The 21,457-nt window shown below is 38.5% G+C and overlaps 1 protein-coding gene across 11 annotated transcripts in view; it reads left to right on the top strand.

Annotated features, from left to right (window-relative positions):
• atp2b2 (ATPase plasma membrane Ca2+ transporting 2) overlaps positions 1-21,457 on the top strand; it is a 127,774-nt gene that overhangs the window by 21,891 nt on the left and 84,426 nt on the right. For 6 of the 11 annotated variants that reach the window (XM_069146335.1, XM_069146396.1, XM_069146388.1 and 3 more), the window contains exon 1: positions 18,215-18,400. The exons of 2 other annotated variants lie outside the window; for them this stretch is intronic. The gene's annotated coding sequence lies outside the window, so the exon portion shown is untranslated. Of the gene's footprint in view, positions 1-18,212; positions 18,401-21,457 lie in introns of those variants that run through there. 3 more of the 11 variants (XM_069146370.1, XM_069146378.1, XM_069146404.1) reach the window with 2 other exon arrangements.

Raw genomic sequence — 21,457 nt, 5'->3', positions numbered from 1 at the left:
TCTTTCCTCCTACTCAGTTTAGCCAGCCATCGCTCTGCCAACTCTTTTGATCCTTATTTTCACTCTTTCATAGGTCCCACTTTTTTCCTCAATTCTTTATCTTTATTCTTCCGTGTCATCCTGCTCATTCCACTTTCCCTTTTTGTCTTTTAACCTTTTCCCTTATGAATCACCTGAAGCATGCCGTAAGTGTGTGCAATATGGATTTGAATATTAAACATAAGGCATTCACACTAAGATGAAATGCATGTTACATCAAACAAAAGACCCCACCAGACCTAACGCCATATACAGCATACAACAAAACTGGGTGCACCCCTGTTTACCCCATATATCTATAAAATCATAAATAATGTAAAAATGTAACAATGTACCCTAAAATAATTGTATTAATTTAAAGTCTAAGGTATTTGAGCTCATCAATAATCCCAAAAAAGAAAAGAAAAGAAAAGATAGACAATATTGATATATTGGCTCCCAAACAGTGTACATCCTACAGTGGTGCGATTTCACTCTTTTATTTTTTTTAATATCTTGCATATCCAGCTTTATTTTTGATGACAGACTCAATCCTTTAGGGCATGAATGATACCAGTCTTGCACACATCTTTAGAGAGCTGTTCTTTACATATGATTCTTCTCAGCTGCTTGGGTTTTGTTACTCTGCATTTCATTTTAAAATACTCCAAAGGTGTTCTGTTGCATACAAGTCAGTAGAGATACTTGGGCAAGCCTTAATTTTCCCTTTTTTTTTTTATATACTTTGAGAACACTCTCGTGTGGTTGTTGCAGTTTGTGATCACTGTCATGTTCGAAAATTCCTCTCCTGCCAATGTTCTTGGGACTCGGGGTCACATTTTTATTTAGTATTTGAGTATACGATCATTGTGGTAGTCCTGATTAGGTGCACACTAATCATGCTTGAAGTATCTGGCCCAAACAAATGTCCGTTTCTTTTCACCAAATAACGACTAGCGAACATCCATCAGGCTTTTTTTTTTTTAATGTTCTTTGTTAAAGTTTAGTCATGCATTTTTTTGGCTTTATTGAGATTGATTGTTTTCTCCTTGGGAACACCTGCTTGCATGGTCTTCAGCACTTCCATCTGTTTTTCAATGCTTTGTTGCATACACGGAAAATTGTAAATGGCTACTGCACCTTCTGTTACTGGTGGTAAGGCTTTTCCTATACCTCTTAGCCACTGTAGCAACGTGGTTCAGTTTAATAACAGTGGGGGTTTACTTTTTGACAGCCAATTGTAATTGTACTGTATGGCAATATTATTCATAGCGAATATATTTAAGCTCTTCAAAGCCTTCTGGAAGTACAACTAGAAGGACTACTCTGGAGCAGTTACGTTTCTATTTGAACAGAGATAGTCCTGAAGGGTATTCAGCTCAGCATAGCTCATAGACTGGAAACAGGACTTTGTCAAAATTGAAAAGTATTTATTTGCATTTGGGATATTTGTAGCTTGTAGGTTAGTATGTATACCGGAGCTGATTATCAGTTCTGCTGGGTGCAAGTTAGTTAAACTATGGAAGCAATCAATGCCGGTAGCAGAAAAAGTCAGGGCTGCAGAGGGTAAAAACCTCTTCAGTGCTTTCAAACATTTCCATTGGTAACACCAGTGCACCTTAAATTGACCAGATATGTGTTTACAGCTATGTATCTTTGAGAACATTTGAAAAACATATATTCTGACCTTGAAAGTGGCATTATTTGATTATAGTGAATCACAACAAAGTTTTAGGTAGTTTTAGTGTCATATGTCCATTTAAAAATCACCCCTGGGAAGAAGAGTTATTAAGTTCATTATGTCCTGTTCAGTCTCCATCTCTAGATGACATTGGTGTGTGTGCACATAATACATATTTTGATTATATTTAGTCCTTTGTTATCTTTGAATTGTTCATGTAATGTGGGACTCTGGCAATTGATGGCAAATTGATGATTATGACATTAACAGTCTTAGTCCTAAACACCAGAGCCAGTTTTTGTTAACCCCAGGTTGAACATTGGTCCTTTTGTTCATACATTTTGTACATTCCAGAATTTCCTCTGAAAAGAGATACCAGCCATTTTTTTTTTTCACCTTAACTTTATTATGAAATCTTTGCGTTTCCTGTTTTGTATGTGACTGTTGATGATTCTGATTTTGTGATAACCAAAACAAAAAATTACTACCACTCTCAAAAAAGATCTAGCTATATTTCGACACACAAAATAATATGTAGGTACATAGCCATATAATAATCCATAGGGAACTGAATTCTGCTTATGGCAGTTTCACAAATTTGTCTGGAAGCTACGTTTGACAAAATAATATCGGGAAAATATTATTATATAAATTAGACGGCTTACTTCTGATGTTTGTGGTGGCTTTATTCTTGTTTCAACGCTTAGCTGGATATTTCATAGTGCTTTTTTTCACAGACTAACAGAGGGCTAGGCTGCATGCTGACTTTTTCATCAAAGGCACTAAACAGTTTATAACACTGGGTTGCTTTCTTGGGATTATAGATATTCCCCATTGAGAAGCTACAGTTGTCTTTTACAGTATGTATTTTGTGTGTTTTTGTCTCTTAGCTGGCAAGTGACAGTTTCTTCAGAGGTGCTATGCCCTGTGGCAATTGGTACGCCTTTTATTTTCCCTCCTATCTGTTATCTTTTCATCTTTTAATGGAATTGCTCGGATATTTTTTCTCTGTTTTGTAAGTCTTTAGAGAGCAACCACATTTCGACTGATTTGCTTCTCTGCTGGTTCAGCAGGAGTTAAACTGTAACATCAAAGATACCTTCATGTAGAAAACTGTGTCAAGCTGGTTTCATGCCGGATCCATGCTGACAGTGTTGCAGGTAAATAGAAGCATGCCATTTGAGTCATACGTCATAAATAATGAGTCATAAATAATGGAAATTATTCTATGGATATGTGAGTGTGACATATCCATATCTCTTCTGCTCCTCTTTTTTCTAATGCTTCTCATCATCTTCCTTTTTCCTCCCCCTCTTTTTCTTCTATTACTTCTCACATTTCTCTTCCTCTAATCAGCCCATGTCTTCTCACATCCTCCATCCTCCATCCTCCATCCTCCATCCTTCTCCTTCTCCTTCTCCTTCTCCTTCTCCTTCTCCTTCTCCTTCTCCTTCCCTCAATTTGCTGCAGTGCATCACTAGCAGGCACATTAACATCTCATCTCCATTACCAGCAATGCCCTGCTTTCTCCCTCTGCTTTTGACCAAGTCTCGTTTTTCTCTTTCCATTTGTGCCATTCCTTCCTTCCTTTAATTTTAATATTATTTCAGATTTTCATGGTTTGCCTGTTTTCTTTTACACCATCATTACAATTCCCTCTCCTCTCCTCTCCTCTCCTCTCCTCTCCTCTCCTCTCCTCTCCTCTCCTCTCCTCTCCTCTCCTCCTCCACTACTCTCCTCCTCTTCCTCTTCCCTGACGAGCTCTGCTGTAGTATTTCAAGGGAGTGGATGCCCTTGGAATGACCGTGAGAGAGATGGGCTGAAGCTCTGCAGTAGTAAGCCAGTGAGTAAGTGAGTTATTCACTGTGTATGTGACTGTGTATATTCAGAAAATATGAGCTGGGGAGTGAAAGAAACACAGCTTGTATGTGTGCATGTGTCCTCAACAGCACCCGTCTGTGGTATTTGCGTAATATAACTCACCCAGGACACCCTGGTTAACATGTAGACGAGGCTGTCTGTCCTATGAAGCTCACCATTTCCAAACCAGCCTTGTCTCTTTCGTTTTCTCCATCGCTCGTCATCACACGGTTCTGGGTTTCCTAATTGGACTCTCTTCTCCTCCTTTGAATGGTGTTGAAAGCTAATCTTTCTGCAATATTCTTTCATATTTAAGACACTGTCTTGTGATGCTCACAAACACTTTTTCAGTCCACGTCTACTAGAAAGGATTTAAGGCCAGTTCTGACTCATAACATAATGCAATAGCAAAATAACAGTGTAAATGGCAAAAGATATTACAAGGACTTTTTGTAAACTGGCAAATTGCACAAAAATGAGAACGCAGATTATATTAACATGATAAATCAGTCTTTTCAGCTGCAGTCTTTAGCCAGGAGTAAGCATTCAAGTCTCATCCCGAGGACTTCAATTGGAGTAGAAATAGCTAATGACAGGGCGATATATTTTATTACTTAAAAGGATTGAGGCTCTTGTCTGATTACTTTCTTGAAGGTGTCATTCAGGACTTGTTTCTCTCTCTTTCTCTTTGTCCCTTTTTCACCCTGTCTTTCTCCCTCTCTTTCCTACTCTGTGTGTACTCTGCTTTGTCCAGGACTTTTTGGTAACTATAGTGACCATGAGGAACAATGATAAGTATGGTCTTAGTTATATATGAAAGCATTAAAACTCAGTTGTTGTGCTGAAAGGAATTCAGCCTGACTGGCATCGTAACTTGTCATTGTTGTTTGTCATTTACGATATTTTTCATGTAATATTTTACATCTTTACATTTTACACCAAATCATTGGGCTACCTCACACTCCCCACAACATGTAGTTTTTACTTATATTGTGACTCTTAATGTCAGCAGTAAATTTGTGTTCGCAGTTTTCTATGATTTAAAGCAACATGTTTGTTATAGTCTTCTATGAGGGATCAAAGTATAATTACAACAGTAATTATTTACTGTTTTAATACTTATTATACAACAAATCAGAATTATTAAAAAAAAAAAAGTAGTCATCTGCATTTATTTCAGAAATGTAATTATGCAGATTAAATTATGCTGATACTCTGAAGAATGTTTGTATTCTTTCAAAATTTTCTTAGTTTTAAACATTTCTTATAGTGTTAGTGTGAATATGTAAATAAAAAAGATATTTGCCATCATCTTGCCATTTAAAAGAAATCAAGGCCCAGCCAAGGGACTTTGATAATTTACCAGTTTGTATTTCTGTGTAATAGATTTTGTTTTGTCCTGTCTAAATGGTGCAGCACTAAGCAGGAGAGAAGAAAAATAGCTGTAATATAAAAGGCTTTTTAGTCTAAAACAATACAGATTATAAATGGTTTTGTTCATACTAGCTTAATAGCCCAATCTTTTTTAACAAGCACAGGATGTAGGCTAAGAGCAGCTTGGTGTGTGTGTGTGTGTGTGTGTGTGTGTGGTGGTGGTGGTGGTGGTGGGGGGGGTCGGGGGTACTCTGTGTAGCCTATGTGAGCTAGCATTATTCTCAGTGCCAGGCAGATCAGTTGCATAGCAACAAGAACTTTTTGAGGGCAGGAAATCTTTCACCAGAGGAATGTGTCAAAAACAAGAACAGTAAAAATGGAAAGAGAGAAATACCTACAGTACATACCCCAAAATTCCCATATACTTTTTGATACAATTATATAATATCAACACATTGATGGTAACTGTAAATCCTATTGAAATCTTAATTAACATTGTATTCCACATTAATGTGGAATTAAACTGTAATACAGAAGAACATCTTGTTAAAATACAACTTCGAAAATTATTATTACATGACACATTTTAATTTTAATGTGCTCAGCATATGATCAACATTATCAAAATATACATTTCTTTTTATGCTGCAGTTAAGCAATGTTATTGTATATATATTATTTTGTAATTATACAGGTAACCATGTAAATAAATTATTTAATCAAAATGTATTCATATTGTGGAAAAAAAAGAGGTTTGTATTTTGAGAGCGAATTGCTCTTTTTTTTTTAGTCTGATCTTAGTTTCCATGGCAATACATGGGGTATGACTAACAACTGGAAAACAATCAGTCATGTCAGTAGAAGCGAATTTAATGTATGCAATGTTTACCACTCCAGGAAGTAGTCCGATCCTTAGTAACGACGTAGCAACAGAGACAAGATCTAGTCTGTTTTGTTACTTTCTAGAGATTGTTTCTCAAACTGAATAAGTGCAGCATATAGAAACACTAAACTGCTTAGCTCGCTCAATCTTGTTGTCACCAAGATATCCGCTGAAAATCTTTAATAGATTTGCAAAAATTTCAAAACAACTTTTTTCACATTATCATTATGGGGTATTGTGTGTAGAATTTTGAGGGAAAAAATGAATTTAATCCATTTTGGAATAAGGCTGTAACAACAACATGTGGAAAAAGTGAAGCGCTGTCAATACTGTCCGGATGCACTGTAAACTCCAATGCTACTGAAGCACTGTACCGCACGTTTTCTTGGCACACACAAGTGCTCATGGGAACATAAATTTAGTTTTCATGTTAACAAAAGCCATTTAAAGAGCGACACACATTGACATAATTCAAAAGAGCAGGGAGATGTCAGTCAGAGTGTGTGGTAACTTCAAATGCATGAAACAGTGAGATACAATACAGCAACAGCATATATCTGGTCTGGTTAGATGGTATATATTAATGTATATTTTCTTAAATTATCTTCAAGAATTCATCTGTATTAATCTATGACCTGATTGATATTGCTATACACGCAAAATGTTTATCGGAAATAACTTGAATACGGTACTTGAAAATATGCTTGATTACACACTAATAGGCTGCATTAAAGTAAACGTTATTTGTACTGCACCTTTTATACAAATTATTGTGAATGTGATAGTCCATAGTGTAATGCTGCAGAAGCGGCTGTAATAAGAAGTGATATTTATGACCCTGTAGAGTGCTTACCCAGCAGAATGTGCGTGTGTGCGTGTGCGTGTGTGTGTGTGTGTGTGTGTGTGTGTGTGTGTGTGTTTTAAATGGTGCCAGAGGTCAGAACAGGATCCAGTTCAACAACCTGGCTTCATGCTGGAGATCACCTCCCTCCTTCTTTCTGCTGTATATCCTGCTCTTATTCTCACCTCCTTCCTGTTTATCAGTGAGATTGACCTGCTGTTATTAGTGATGATATTCTAAATCACATCGTAGGCTTTCTCACACGCTGTGCTTTCCGGTTACAAGTCATGTTATTGTTGCTATTTCTTGTAAATAATTTCTTGCTCACTCATTTGTATTTCTTGCTTCTTTCTTTTTTCTGTTCACAGAAAAGTTCTCAGCCCATGTTTTGATTATAACGGACTAAATGATTCATTGTCAGGATAAGAAAACAGCTCAAACATTACAGGCAAACGTGTTTGCATCTATACTTTATCATTGGATCATATAATTTCTAAGTTAGCTACATTCTTTTACATAAGTAGTATTCTATTCAATTACTTCAGTTGTTCTTGCAAGTGTTTGTGTTGACTTTGTAATGTACACATACTTTTCTGAGATGTTTCATTTGAATTACAACATCCTGAACAATGCTGAGTGCTGGGAGAGGGGATGTTGCCACATTGTTAAGACTCTGTTGTCAGTGGCTGGATCCAATACTTCAGCTTAAATAGAGCTATATCCTCTTTACTCTGCTACTACTGCACCATTACAGTTGCTTAAAGCCATGAGTCATTAAATTGGATTTCGGAGAAGGGATAAACAGGACTGAGGAAAAGTTTTAGGCACTTTAGTTATTTGGATTTGTATCCATCGTTACCATCAGGGAGACATCGGTGTGGGCATATCTCAGCTTCATAGCCCGCTGTCTGCACTTCCACATTCATCCATAAATGGTCAATTCTAAGCACCTTTTGAATGTGTATGCATATCAAATTAGCCATGCTGCTAGTTGTTTTTGTGAATCGTGGCACCAACCAAGAAGAAAACCAGGAAAATTAACTCTTTTTTTTTTTGACAGAAGTCAGAGTGCTTGTGTGTGAGGTGGAGGATAGAAAGCACATATTGTTTCGTTAACGTGGTAAAAAGGACTTCATATCAGGGAACGGAAAACCACACTTGAATCCTGGCAACTGCCACATTCCTGCATCATCCTGCATTTTAACAGCTGCAGCACTCCAGCTGACCATGAGAGTCAGTCCAGCCCTGTCCTCTGAGCCTTGGAGTTGGGAATGTGATGTTGTGACAGTGCTGATGAAATATTAAGTGGAATTTGATTTGAGAGACAGTTTGCTTATATCTTTTACAACTGAATGGTGCTCATGGAATAGTTATGACTCACTTGCTCAAATTGCACTGCTGGTTTGAATATTTATGGTAAAGTGGATTTAGGTGTATAGAAAATGTGATATGAAGTGAAATGTGTTTTTCACGGTATGATAACTGTCTCAGAAAATATCACGGTATGACAGTATCACAGTATACGGTATTTCGTCATTGTTATTATTATTACTTTTAACAGTTGCATTTTTTTAAGTGCTGTCGGAAGTGTATAATGACATTTAAACCATCGCATTTTTGTTCAATACCAGTAAAAGGAACTTGTGTTTGGTATGATAACCATCAATTTTAATACCACGGTATACTGTGATACAGGTGTACTACTGCAACCCTCTTGAGAGGCAACATTATATGTACAATGATGAGTCACATTTCATTTCTACAGTCAGGCTTTAATTTTCTACCTCACCATCTGTGTTTCCAATTTCCCTTCTCTAAAATGTCCATATGTTTGGGTCAGTGTTAACTTAATTTTGTACCTTCTCCTGTCAAGTTTTTTTTTTTTTTTAAATGCTGAAGTTTCTATGGGGAGGGGCGTATGCATCGTTGAAGGCCCATTTTGTCCTAACGAATCAGTTCTAAATGAGGCCCTTGATCCGTCTGAAATAAGTTTTGAAATTGAATCCACAATGCAGTGCACCCTTGAGTCGTGCTGCACAATTAATCATCATAAAATTGCGAAGGAAAACGATCAGACATTGTAATGTTTTGCTTGCTGCAAATATGGTGTAATCTTCTCTGTCAGATTCATCAATAGTGATAAATGATCTGAAGTCTGTAGTTTTTAAACATTTTGAGTGATCAATATTTTATTAGACTCAGTAGGAGCATTTTATCGATACAACAGTTCTGAAATTTTTACGATTTACTTGATTTATATTATCATTAATATTGTATTAAAACATCTTATGAATGGAATCAAATTCTAAATAGAATATCCTATATCAGGCACCATTGAGTGAGCACGTCAGGGGATACAGCAGCCTCAGTCATAGCAGCCTACGCGTAATTTCTTTTTGAACCATAGTTACTCCTGAGGAAACACTTTTGAAAAGTGTTCCTTTTCTTCCACCTCAGACACTATTGTTTCAATTTTCGCTGTTGTGGAATTTTTCTTTGTAATTTTTGGTGCCATCTCTCAACTTTTCTTCACTTCACCGCTTTCTTCATGAAGTGCCAGACAAATGGGTGTCCTTATATGGAGAAACGGTGGTGTGGCAGTATGCTAATTGCAGAGCGTGGACACGCGCCTGTCAATTTAGAGTGATTCTGATTCACTAACATACGCAAGGTGGTAAGAACACAATTGGCCGCTACCCATGTGTCATGAATCCCATGGCGATTTTGAGTACAGACTCACTTTGAGCGCAAAGTAAAAACATTTCTACGCACATATTAGTGAATGAGGCCCAATGTGAGAGAATTATGATCACAAGTCTAAGCAAAACAAAAAACCTTGACTCTCATTTTATCCAAAATGATGCAGTCCTACCGTTGACCATTTGATAGATGATAGAAAGATTTGACTTGCACGCAGAAATTTTGAGTGTAGACAACTAGACCACAACAATACTGTGAGCCCTGTAGATAAGCATTGGGTGTGTTGTATGTCTTCTCTGTGCAGTCAGATAATCTGTCTCCAAATTTGTTCCATTCAAGGTCAGAGTCAATCTGTAGAGAAAGCCTTGCCTCTGTCAGCACTCTTCTCTTCTCTTCTCTTCTCTTCTCTTCTCTTCTCTTCTCTTCTCTTCTCTTCTCTTCTCTTCTCTTCTCTTCTCTTCTCTTCTCTTCTCTTCTCTTCTCTTCTCTTCTCTTCTCTTTTTGCAGTCCTGCTCTGAGTTAGAAAGAGCTGGCAACCATTTATTCTAACTACTTGGCTCTGAATAATTGGTTGTTTAAAAAAAAAAAAAAAAAAAAAAAAAAAACTACAACAAAAACAAAAACCCATAAAAAAACAACAAAGTAGTATTTTGAAAAGTTCCCATCACTTGGAAGCAACTAATTTTAGATATGTGAAAGTGCTTTGGTATTTATAGATAGTAAGCACTGTGGGTTCTCCTCATAATTGTATTGGACATAAAAGTAGAGGCAAATCCAGCATGTCAAACTCTTTCTGTACTGAACATGCTCTTTCAAACCTCCTTACTGTGAACTGTACGTAGCATGACACATCATGTTCACCGCGTGAAGTGCTCAGTGTTCTGTCTCCGTCACATCTACACCACAGTTTAAATGTTGTCTGGAGGTCTGTCAGAAACAAAGCGTCTTTAATCTGCTGAAAAACTGATTTTGTGACGTTTATCAATTTTGATAAACTTAATCATATACTTACTTGCACTTCTCTTATCAAAGATGACATGGCAATGTTGGACCCAGTGTTGACTGCTGGCCTACTGGAAATTATGACAACACCAGCACAACAAACCTGAATCTTGAAAAGGAGGTGCAAGATATTTAGGACAGCTAGCGACACCGTAGGTGTGTTGATTGAACCTTGGTTGACAATTGAAGAACCAAATAGATTTTACTACAAGGTGAAAGACAAAGATACATCCATCAAGCATACTATGCTCTTTGTTTTTGTGTTTGCTTCAACTTTAGAGAGTCACACTTTCTTAACACAGGATTCATTCTTCCTGTGATGAAAGACTTTACTCTGCCCCATATTTGCTTAGTGGATCTTCCTTGCCTGCAGCCAAAGTGACAGCCCTTTGTAACGATATTGACTGATAATCACAGTGTTCGGAGTCCACTTGTTTACCCTCCTATCACTGGCTGAGAAGATCTATCATTGCTGATTTCAGTAGAACAGAACTGTTTTGCATGATGTGGAGGGGCAGTGCATTTCACCTGATGCATGCAAGTGGAGGACTTACTGTATATATTTGACAAAAGGCAGCATGAGGGTTTTTCCAGGAGCCTTTATGTCATAGTTTCCTTTACTTAGCAAATAAGTCTGCGAGACTATCAATATCATTACATTGTTTTAATACTAGATTGTTGAATTACACCAGGAAAATAATGTGCAAAATCACTGCAACAAAAAGTATAACAGCCTAATACACAGTCTGGCTAGGAAGACGATTATATTCAATTGAAAATGAACTATATTCAACCTCAACTTGCTGTATCTATGCAAATGCATGTTCCTATCTTTTTATAAACTATCTGGAATTGTCCAGCTTACAGACGTGCAAGATTGATTAATCTTCTGGCACAGTTTAATCCTCACACCTCACCTCAACCAGGCATTAATTTCCTCTGGAAATGGGGAAAAAGAACTGAACTGAATATATGGCTATTTAGGAGGGAGTGTATGTGTCGAGAGCCAAGGGAGATGGATGGAAAAGAAAAAAATGAGGAAGCTTGGATAGATTAATGGCTTTGGACATCCAGCTTTTCTCATCTGACCCTACTGAATCCCCTTCCATCTGAACAGGTTTCAGAAGCAGGCTGCTTTGTAAGATTATCAATACAACAATGTATTAAAAAAAAAAGAAAAAAAAAAAGCTCTGCTTCCAGGTGTCTGCCAATCAGGAACATAGACCAGCAAGGTGATGGGTTTTCCCTGCAAGAATTGGGGTGCTGAAATTAGACTTCATATAAACAAACTGTGGCTAATCCAATCACAACTTTTTGCGCAAACAAGACTTAACTGTGCTCTTTGTAGAAATTCAATTACCCAGTGGGCAGGAGGAAAAGTGACAGCTCTGTTTGACGCGGATGTCTCAGCAGTGAGTTTTCATCTTTCACCTCCACCTCCATTACTCCTCACCACACTCTTTACAACCTGTTTACACTTGTTGTTAGATGTTAAACATCGACCATTTGGTCATTTATAAATATTTCAGCATCGCCACAAATCTTAAGCCACCAACCTGTTTGTGCTGCTTCTGCCCTGCTCTTCAGCCTCAACAACAATGTATTCAGATTTAACAAAGGACATGCTAGAAAGATATAACAAGGTTTTTCCAACAAAGTAAGTGATATAAGAATGAGTCATTATTGCATTTCTGTGCTGTAGCTACATTAACCTGATGGCTAAGTTTAGTCCGTAAGTGATAACTCTAAAAACTATCCAAGCTGCTATATCCTCTGTGCTGAAATGGCCTGAGCAAACATCATGTGAAACATTAGAGAACAATATTAAAGCTTACAAATATGAGGGTTTTTTTTAGTTTTGAATAATGCAGTGCTAACAGGATAAGGTCAACAGTTACTGTGCTGTGCATATTTTTCTATATTGAGCCTGATACACACCAAATTTTTGTCAAAGCACTCTTGAGGTTAATTACTCAATTGCAACAAAGGAGGTTTGATTCACAACCAAACCTTTTTGTGTTGTGACACGAACAAAGTTCTCAAGTCTGTGAACAATGCCCAAAAAAACTCTAAGGGAGAATTTGTTTGCCATCCAAATACTTTTTTTCTTAGTTCATATATTTACAAAATTTCCTCTCGAAACGTTTTTTTATGCTTGCATAAAAAAAAGACACAAAAGTACCTTCGTAAACACCCTGACACAGTAAAGGGTTAGCAGAAACATAGGGAGAGATGGTTCAGCGTAGGATAAAATCCAGGGATGTTGTCCTTACATGACAGGAGTTGTAGATTGCCGGTCCGCACACACAGACACATTTTAAATTTATCATCTTGGCGAAACTCCTGTATTTGACACCAAGGATAAAGCTCGAGTTTAAAAGGCACAGTGAGTGTTTGCTGCTGTTTTATGTATTGTGTGTACTATCTGTCATTGTAGAATGTCCTCTTCTCCTCTGTCTACCCTTGCCTCTGGCTTTGGTATGCACGAAGCTTAGCTAAAGAGAATTTAACTGCGTTCACCCCAACTGTCGGACAATGTCTCCCTGTCTGCTGGCTCTGTGTGTGGGTGTAAGTGGATGTAGGTGTCTTGAGTTTTTGAGGGACTATCAGGCTTGTGTGTGTGTGTGTGTGTTTCCATTAGTCTTATGGCTTATGGCTGTCCTTGGGGAGTTGCACGAAGCTCTCCATCACTCTTGGAACAAGGACTGAGTGGAGACAAAAGGGAAATAGTAGTTCGGTTGGGGGTATAAGAGAGGAAGATGGGATGGGATGATGAGGCCCTCAAAGGATTACCTGTCATGCTGGTTGGGTTTGTTTGAGTTATAGTATGATTTCCCGAATGTTAAATAATACTATTTTTGTATTTTATATTTCTGTTTCAATACCATTACCATGAATGTTTGGGTGGGATCGTGCTATCTTAATTTACCAACAGGTAAAAAAGAAAAGTTCACATATTTTATTCTAAAACTGCACGATAATCTGGAGTAGAATGAAAAAGATTAGTTGATACATTTTTAAGTCAAATCAAAAGAAATATAACTGGCAAGTCCAGAGATCCTAATTTTTTTGCATTTTCAAGCCAAATATGCAGGTTTCCTGTTTTTCTTTTTTTGTCTTATACAATAGTGAAGGAAAAACTGTATCCTTGTCTGGAGAGGTTTTTTTTTTTTTTTTTAACTGGTTCATTAAAATAATCAGCAATCTAAAGACGTTGGGTGGGGCTCTGGACTATTGGGTGACATTTTTCATTATTATCTATATTTAATATATAATTTATATATCTAGCAACACATTGATTATTTTATAATTCAGGATTAATCATGAATGAAAACAATCATTAGTTACAGTCCTGTACTGGAAGTTAGTTGGTGGTATTAATGCAGAGTATGTAGTAGCAGCAAATGGTGAACAATATACATGCAGAGGTTTAATATTCTTTGTGCAGTATATAGTTCATCTAAAGACAAAATGAAAAATTGCTGACTGCGGCGCACACATCAAACTGTTGTCATTGTGCATCCATCAATTATCTATATCTATATCCTGTCCAGGTTGTACCCCTCCCAGTCAATCGGAGGGCCTATAGAGAAAGGCAGGCAACCATTCATGCTCACATTCACACTTACGGCCAATTTAGAGTCACAAATTAACCCAACAAGCACGTGTTTGGACTGTGAGAGGAAGCAGGAGCACTGAAGAAACCCCATGCAGGCACTGATGGAGAGAATGCCAACTCCACACTGAAAAGCCTCAGCCAAGGTTCAAACCCAATACCTTATTGTGTGAGGCTGTCGTTGTAAAGAACATATGATTAGATAAGAGATTTATTTAGAGCAGGTGCAATAAATCACATGGTGTAGTAGTTTACATCCTGATCGTTATTTAGAGATGATTCTTGTTGATAAACGTACAGGGTGATTTACAAATCTACTACCATTAGCCGCTTTACTTTGATACACAACACATGACTTTTGATACATACAAAACATAAACATTGATTTTGACCTATTTCAAAAGTAGAATTTTCTCTTAAATGATCATCCTTGAAACGTAATATTTCAAAAACTTAACGTACAGTTGTGGAATCAGCACTTAGTTGCCACTTATCATAGCTGTCTGAGATTATTGCTACAAGGAAATATAAACATAGAGCGTGTGCGGAACATATTAGATAAGAGGGGTTGTGTGTAGCGGTGACCTCTCTTGGAGGTTAGAGACCTTTGGGAGTCATCTCATTAACCGCATGCTTGTGTGCTTGCCCACACACAGACACGGCGCATGGTCTTATTTTACTACAGTACTCAGGAGATGATCTAAGGCTTCTACAATTAATAAGGGTAATGGTTATTGGCTTGAGGCAAGTGATGAGGATATGGGATTTCTGAGTGACCTGAGGTAGACGTGGCACTTTATGGGTTAACATATCCCTTCTGGGAGGAAATATAGCTTTTATGAAAGAGAGGAGAGAGGCCATTTACAGAGGGAAGGACCAAGCGCAAGTGTCTGATAGACTTCTTGAATGACTGTCATTTAATCAAGATGTATGATATAAGTTTCTCTCAAGCCAAATACATGTGTTTTCTTTTGTGCAAAGGCGTACCTGCAGCGTCTATTTAAAACTGGCCTACCTGCAGTCTTTGAATGGGATAAAGCTGACTTTCATGTTAATGAGGCAAATGATAGTTTCTGCTAAAAGGTATCTAGCATTACCCTTTTTAGTAAGAAGGCTATACAGCTGTATCACTCTCTCTCTTTTTTATTTAAACCTTTAGTTCGGAAATTTTACACGTGAAGTCAAGCCGGAAATTCAGACAAGGGGAATCTCATGGTGTGTTATGATTTGTGTGGGTGGTGCAGGATGGTGGTAGTTTGTATGGGAGGTATTGGCTGCGCAGGACTGGTACCTCTGGCCGCATGTGCGCCTGTGATGCTACTGTGCTCTCGTACTCTTTCTCCCAGGTCTCCTGGTTTTGGTGCACTGCAGCCCTGAATTCTCTTAGACTTGCAGCATTGATATTCAGGGCCTGTTCTTGATCCCCATCACTGCTCTCTCTCTCTCTCTCTCTTACTCTCTCTACACTCCACCACAGGCCTCTTCACCAAACTAAAACACTACAGAAACTTATTAAGTCAAATTGTGTACAAAGTTATTTAGTCACCACAATAGTCTTTTTTTTAGGCCTGACAAATTCTATTCTATTCTATTCTATTCTATTCTATTCTATTCTATTCTATTCTATTCTATTCTATTCTATTCTATTCTATTCTATTCTTGTCATGATGCCCACCTCTGCTTAGGTTATTCATATTTATTAATATATGCATCGTGTTTGCTTGCTGTCAGTAACCTTTCCTGTTATTTCAGTCACACCCACTCCCACCTACCCTGCATTTACCTCCCATTGACCTGATCTCTCTACCCACCTGCACACCTCATCCCCTCACTACTCCTGTGGTATATATATACCATCTATCTTCACGAGGCAGTTGCCAGTTAGTCTTTGTACTGTTGCAATTGTAGCGTTACGACATTCCCCGGATTTTTGCCTGCCTGATCCTTGTGTGCTATGTCTGCCTCCATTGATGGATAAACCCTGTCTGGATTGAGTAAAGAGCCTTTTGTCTGTTACCTGCCTGAGTCTCAAGTCTTGCATTTGAGTCCTTTTTATTCCAGGGGTCTCCAATCTTTTTTTTTTAGAGAGCTACTTTGACAAAATGAAAGTGTCCGAGAGCTGCTCATGTTCAGTAACATTTATTTACACACCTGAGCTCCACCCAAACCAGCTGAATAAGCTTCTTTTATATTATATGAACATTAACAAATTTATATTCAAGAAACACATACACATGCAGTAGCTGTCGAGCTACCAGTAACTGGTTGGAGACCCCTATTCTATTCTATTCTATTCTATTCTATTCTATTCTATTCTATTCTATTCTATTCTATTCTTCAAGTCATTTTTGATTTATTCTATTCCTTTCCACCTGTTCTCACCTGCATTGCTGAATCTTCTGTGGCATCCGTGCTCTCCTGGTCATGCTGTCAGGAGTCAAGCTGTTGCTTTGATGAATAATCTACTTTTTATCCAGTTTGATTGATTTGAGTTTTTTTTTGTCTCAGATGAAATCAGCAATATAATCAATACAAATTTGCAATAGGTATACATCTATCATTTAACCACTCTGGTCAATCATTTAAAATGTGAGTTTCTTCAAAGTGGCCTTCTGCAGTAAAGGGCCAGTGTAAGACATGGTGTATTAGATCAATGCCATCCAAAGTGTTACAGTTGTTGAGGCTTGCTAAGCACAGCCAGCCTAATAGCTTGACATTAACTATGGCAGAATCTATTCTTTCTTTGAACAGGCACACAGTAGCCCCCTTCTTTTCCTCTTTGTAGCAAACATTATGCTGAACGCTTCATTTTCTTACTCAAAACTTGTCAGATAACAGAAGATGCACTTCTTTGGAACAATTGTGCAACTGCATAGCATGCAGTCAAAACGGAGACCTCTACAATACTGTAGGCATGTCAGTACATATCGTGTATTGTGTCTGCTGTCCCAGCCCAAGCCTGGATGTGCTGATCTCAGCTCTAACATGTATTCAGTGGGAATAACCTGGAGTGGAGCAATGGTGCTGGTGACGCTGGTTCTGTCTTAACATCTGATATTTACATAATACATCTGTGACACAACAGGAATGCGTGCGGTACACAGTGAGAGTAGGATGTACAAAATAGGCATGGGTAAAACAAAGAGCAAAAAAACAAAACAAATATCGACAAATAAGAGATGAGAAGGGACAGCAGTTTGTCACAGTGAGGCTCTACCTCCTCTCCTCCTCCCCATCCTGCAAGCTATGGCAGGTTGAGATGTGAGATAGTCACGTGACGGCAACATGACACAAAGCTGTTACCCTCCCCTGTTGTGGCTGGCTTGCTGGATAGCCACATGACTGGTTGGGGCAGAACAGGTGTGTTTGTGGGGATACGGTATGTGTCAGTGGTGGATGAGCCAGTCAGACACACAAATGGCCACAAATGCATTATATCCTGCAGCTATCATGTCCTCTGGGATGAGCTGTATGCATGTTTGTGTTTTGCATGGGAATCCCAATCTGCAGAAGACAAGAGTGAGTCTGACAACGAAGCATGTCCTTGAACGTTAGCCCTCCCTCCTCCTCGGCCTGATTAGCTCATACACTCACTTCCTCTTTACCTCTACGTCTTTCATTCTTGTGTTTTACCTCAACTGCCTTCCAAGTTTTCTCCAGTCACCCTATTATTTCTAACTTCTCCTCTATGCTTCCCTCTCTTGTTCTTTTCACCTTTCTTGCTCTAGTGCTCCTATACCTCGCTGCCTTTTTTTTTTTTTTTTTTTTTTTTTTTTTTTTACTTCATTTTTCCTATTCCCTCTATCCCTTCCTCTCTTTTCTCTTCAGTTCTCCTCCTTCTCCAGTCATTGCTGAAATGAGGTTGCATGCGTGTCTACACTGGGCCTCCTGCTCTGCTCTGGGGGCAAAATGTCAATGAGAGTGAGTAAGAAAGAGCCACAAGAAAAGAGAGATGTAGAGAAACAGATTCAGCGTCATATCTTATTCTGTCTTTTTTGTTGTTGTTTTTTTTTGCTTTCCCGTGCCGCCCAATACTTCCATCAATTTATTTTTCCATCTATCTATCTTGATCCCTCCATCCAGGCAGGGAAAAACCTTGTCAAATGAAGAGCAGCCGCTCTGCTCTGCAGCACTGTTCACACATCCACAAACACACACGCGCACGCAGACACACGCCCACCCCTGCTGCCTGCCGACATTGGAACAGGCTGTGCATTGAGACAGCTCCAGCTGAGGCAGTAGCAGTGAGAGTGCAGCTTCGCAAGCCTCCACACACACACGCACACCTACACTCACTCACTCACACATACACATACACATACACATACCGCACACTGCTCCGGTGCTGCATGTGCCGTTGCAATATAATTTTGAGGCGGGAGGATTTTCGTGTCCCGGTGATGGTGGTGATAATCTTTCTGCCATGTAAGTATCCGTTGTTGTAAATGAATGAACAGCTTGTCAGTGTCTGCTGGTTTCGTTAGTTGCTTTTGGTTCTGTTGGCATAAATCACCTGCGTGACGGGGAGGCTGTGAATTATACACATTGTTCCATGTGTGGTGTTTGTGTATGTAGAACATGGATAATACAGTAGCGCTGTATTGATAGCCAACGTGGTTTCGGGGCAGGTGATCTGCAAGAGAGGGACAGGAGCGATACGGGGGCATGTTAGGCGATCTGTTTGATCTGTGCTTCAGTCATCTACATATGCATGATGTACCGTATGCACATGTAGGTAATGCAAATTGTGTCTTTGTTCAACTGACTTTTAGGAGAAATCAAATCCCCTTGCCTTTTAATTTCTCTTGATGAAGATGCTTTATTGCACACCTCTTCTCTCAGGCCATCTGTTGGCAGAATGAAGTCTTCAGTCTCTCTTTGCCGTCACACTTACTGACTGCTTCTGACACAGCAGCAGGTTTCGCTGCCGTAGCGGATCATGTGTGTTTGCTGTCTTCACTGCATTAGCCACCTGACTATTTGGCATGGTGACTGAATTAATAGGGAACATTATCGCCTCTCCTCCTTGATCTGTTGCCTGTCAGCTTTTCTCGTCTGGCTGACTGACTCTGTGGCTGATTATAGTCAGTGGACGATGAATCTGTGATTTCATTGGCTGGTTAGTTGAATGTTTTCTTGCTTGTCTGATCAACTGACTGATCACTGCAACTGACTGACAGGGTCGATGGGTTGCTGTCTGTTTCGCTCACTTGTCAGTCACTTTAGTTGACAGCCAGTTCGTCAGTGTGTGTGACAAAAAAACAACAACCTGCATTTAGAGAATTGACAGTACAGCTCGGCAGTCAACCAACCAGTCAGCCATTTGCCTCGGCACCAAGTCTTTCATGTATTCATTCAGTCAGCAAGTCAGTCGTTCGGCTGTCATAGGAAATTGATTATTCCCCTGTTGGGGCTGGGATGACTGTGTGACCTCAACCATCAGCACCACTGCACCAAGACAGTCAGACAGCTCAGAAGCAGTGTCAGTCCTCTCTTAGCCCAGCTCTCTGTCCTGTTCTGCCGCACTCTTTCTCTCATGTTCTAATTATGCTCTTCTAAAGCACAAAAAAATAAACAGAAGATGAGACAGACAGGGATAAAAGTACACATGAATGTGCGCGCAGATTGAGGCTGTAGGAAAAAAGTCATATTTGGGCAGTGAAAGATATACGTGCTGGTTATCTTGGACTTTGAGTTATCCCTTGAAACTCTATGTTCTTAAACACTCTAAGATTATGAGTCGTTTGTGACAGTATAGGATATCACTATTGGCATGCAGTGACATATTGTACCAGTCTTTTTAAAGTTAGAAAAAAAGGGAAACACCAAGTGTGCATTTTCCATGAAAAAGCACGCAAAAATACATGTCTTTCATCATGATATAATTGATACAATGATTTAACTATAAATAAGAAGAAACAATGTTTGTGGTAAAACAAACCACCACAGAAAAAAATCCATAGCCTGCTCTGCTCTATCATATCTTATGTAGTCAAGAGCGGCGCACTGCATTCATTTTTGCTGTGTCATCATCACCTCTATGTAGCACAGCGACAAACACAGTGGTAAAGAAGTCATTTTTATCTACAAAAAAAATCTTAAATAAAGAGTCAAGGAGAGGTACTGTGAGATATATTGTTTAATTTTGCTTTTCTTGTTGATAATAAGTAACTGGAAATGATGCATACTGCTTAGTAAGTTTATGATTTAAAGAAGAGGAGAGGAGGGTGAGAGGGGTGAGTGTAGGATGCAGTCAAGAGTGACAAGGCTGTCGTATGATTTTAAGGCAGTTTACATTCAATTCTTATTTCCAATTAATAGCAGCCAAATTAGAGTTTTGCTAAAGACTACTTCGAGGGCAGTAAAGGCCGAAACAAGAATGAAAGATGTAGAGGTAAAGAATAGGTGAATGCATGAGGGAAAACTGCAATGCACTGAGGTGATCCTCCGTTTCTAGGTATACTGGGTAGTCATACAGTACAGATGTACAGATTGTAAAGCTTGTTGGGAGTTTGAGCCGTATGAATACAACTCATAAGACTTGGCTTTAAACATGATGTCACCTGCTTGCTAATATAATCCTTTAGATGTTGTTAATTTCTGCTTTTGTCGATTCTTTTTCCTTTCTTGTTTTCTAAAATGTTAAAACTAGATGCCATATGTACAAAATAAGAGTTGGACCAATTTTTGATTTATTGTACAATGCTAAATGTGCAGTTAATAAACACCAATATAATTTTAAGTTTCAGTGCCAAAATGTATCAGACAAACTTGAATATATTTGATGATAGAATAGACGTGCTCACAGTTTCTGGAATATTTTGGATGTTGAGACAGCCTCATGAATTGCGCCTCAAAGTGCAAAAGTTCATAAAGTGGGTTGACAGGCAGGGTGTAAACACTAAGGTAGTCACTTGACTCGTGCTTGGGTGTAATGACTGGGTCCAATGTTTTTCTAAAGTTTTATTCTGGTGAAAAGACTTTGAGTTCCAGTCACCCATTTTATGAATATCTGACAGCAAACAGTGTTTGTGCACCAACACATGAGTGTGATCCAGTGAGACACGATGACTAATACTTTTTGTCTATCTCTATTTCTGACCTGTGGGTCATATTTATGGTTATGTTGCCTCGTGATTGGTTGAGGTGAGGACTTGTTCCACATGACGTAAAGTTCCATGCTTGTGAGATTTGGTTTGTTTTCTTGATATGCATGTTTAATCTAATATTTATTTAAATCAATATTAAATTACAGTTTTAATTAGACATTGATCATAAAATTTTATCTGATGATTTATTTAATTGTCTTTGTCTGTTCATTTTATACCGCTATTGTATTTTAAACCTAATCATAGTTAAATAATACACACACACACGTTATAAAGAAGAGACATTTATTGGCTCTGGTGTTTGACTTTGCAACTTAATCGGTGATGTTAGTGTCAATCTATGCTAATCGAAACTAAGTTGGTCAAATACTGG

The sequence above is a fragment of the Embiotoca jacksoni genome, unplaced genomic scaffold (genome assembly GCF_022577435.1).
Source record: "Embiotoca jacksoni isolate LCO1_2020_lvr unplaced genomic scaffold, fEmbJac1.0.p SCAF_1, whole genome shotgun sequence".
In the NCBI taxonomy this organism is placed as follows: domain Eukaryota; kingdom Metazoa; phylum Chordata; class Actinopteri; family Embiotocidae; genus Embiotoca; species Embiotoca jacksoni.
The sequence above is the reverse complement of the archived record's forward strand: the minus strand, read 5'-3'. Positions and strand labels throughout refer to the sequence as shown.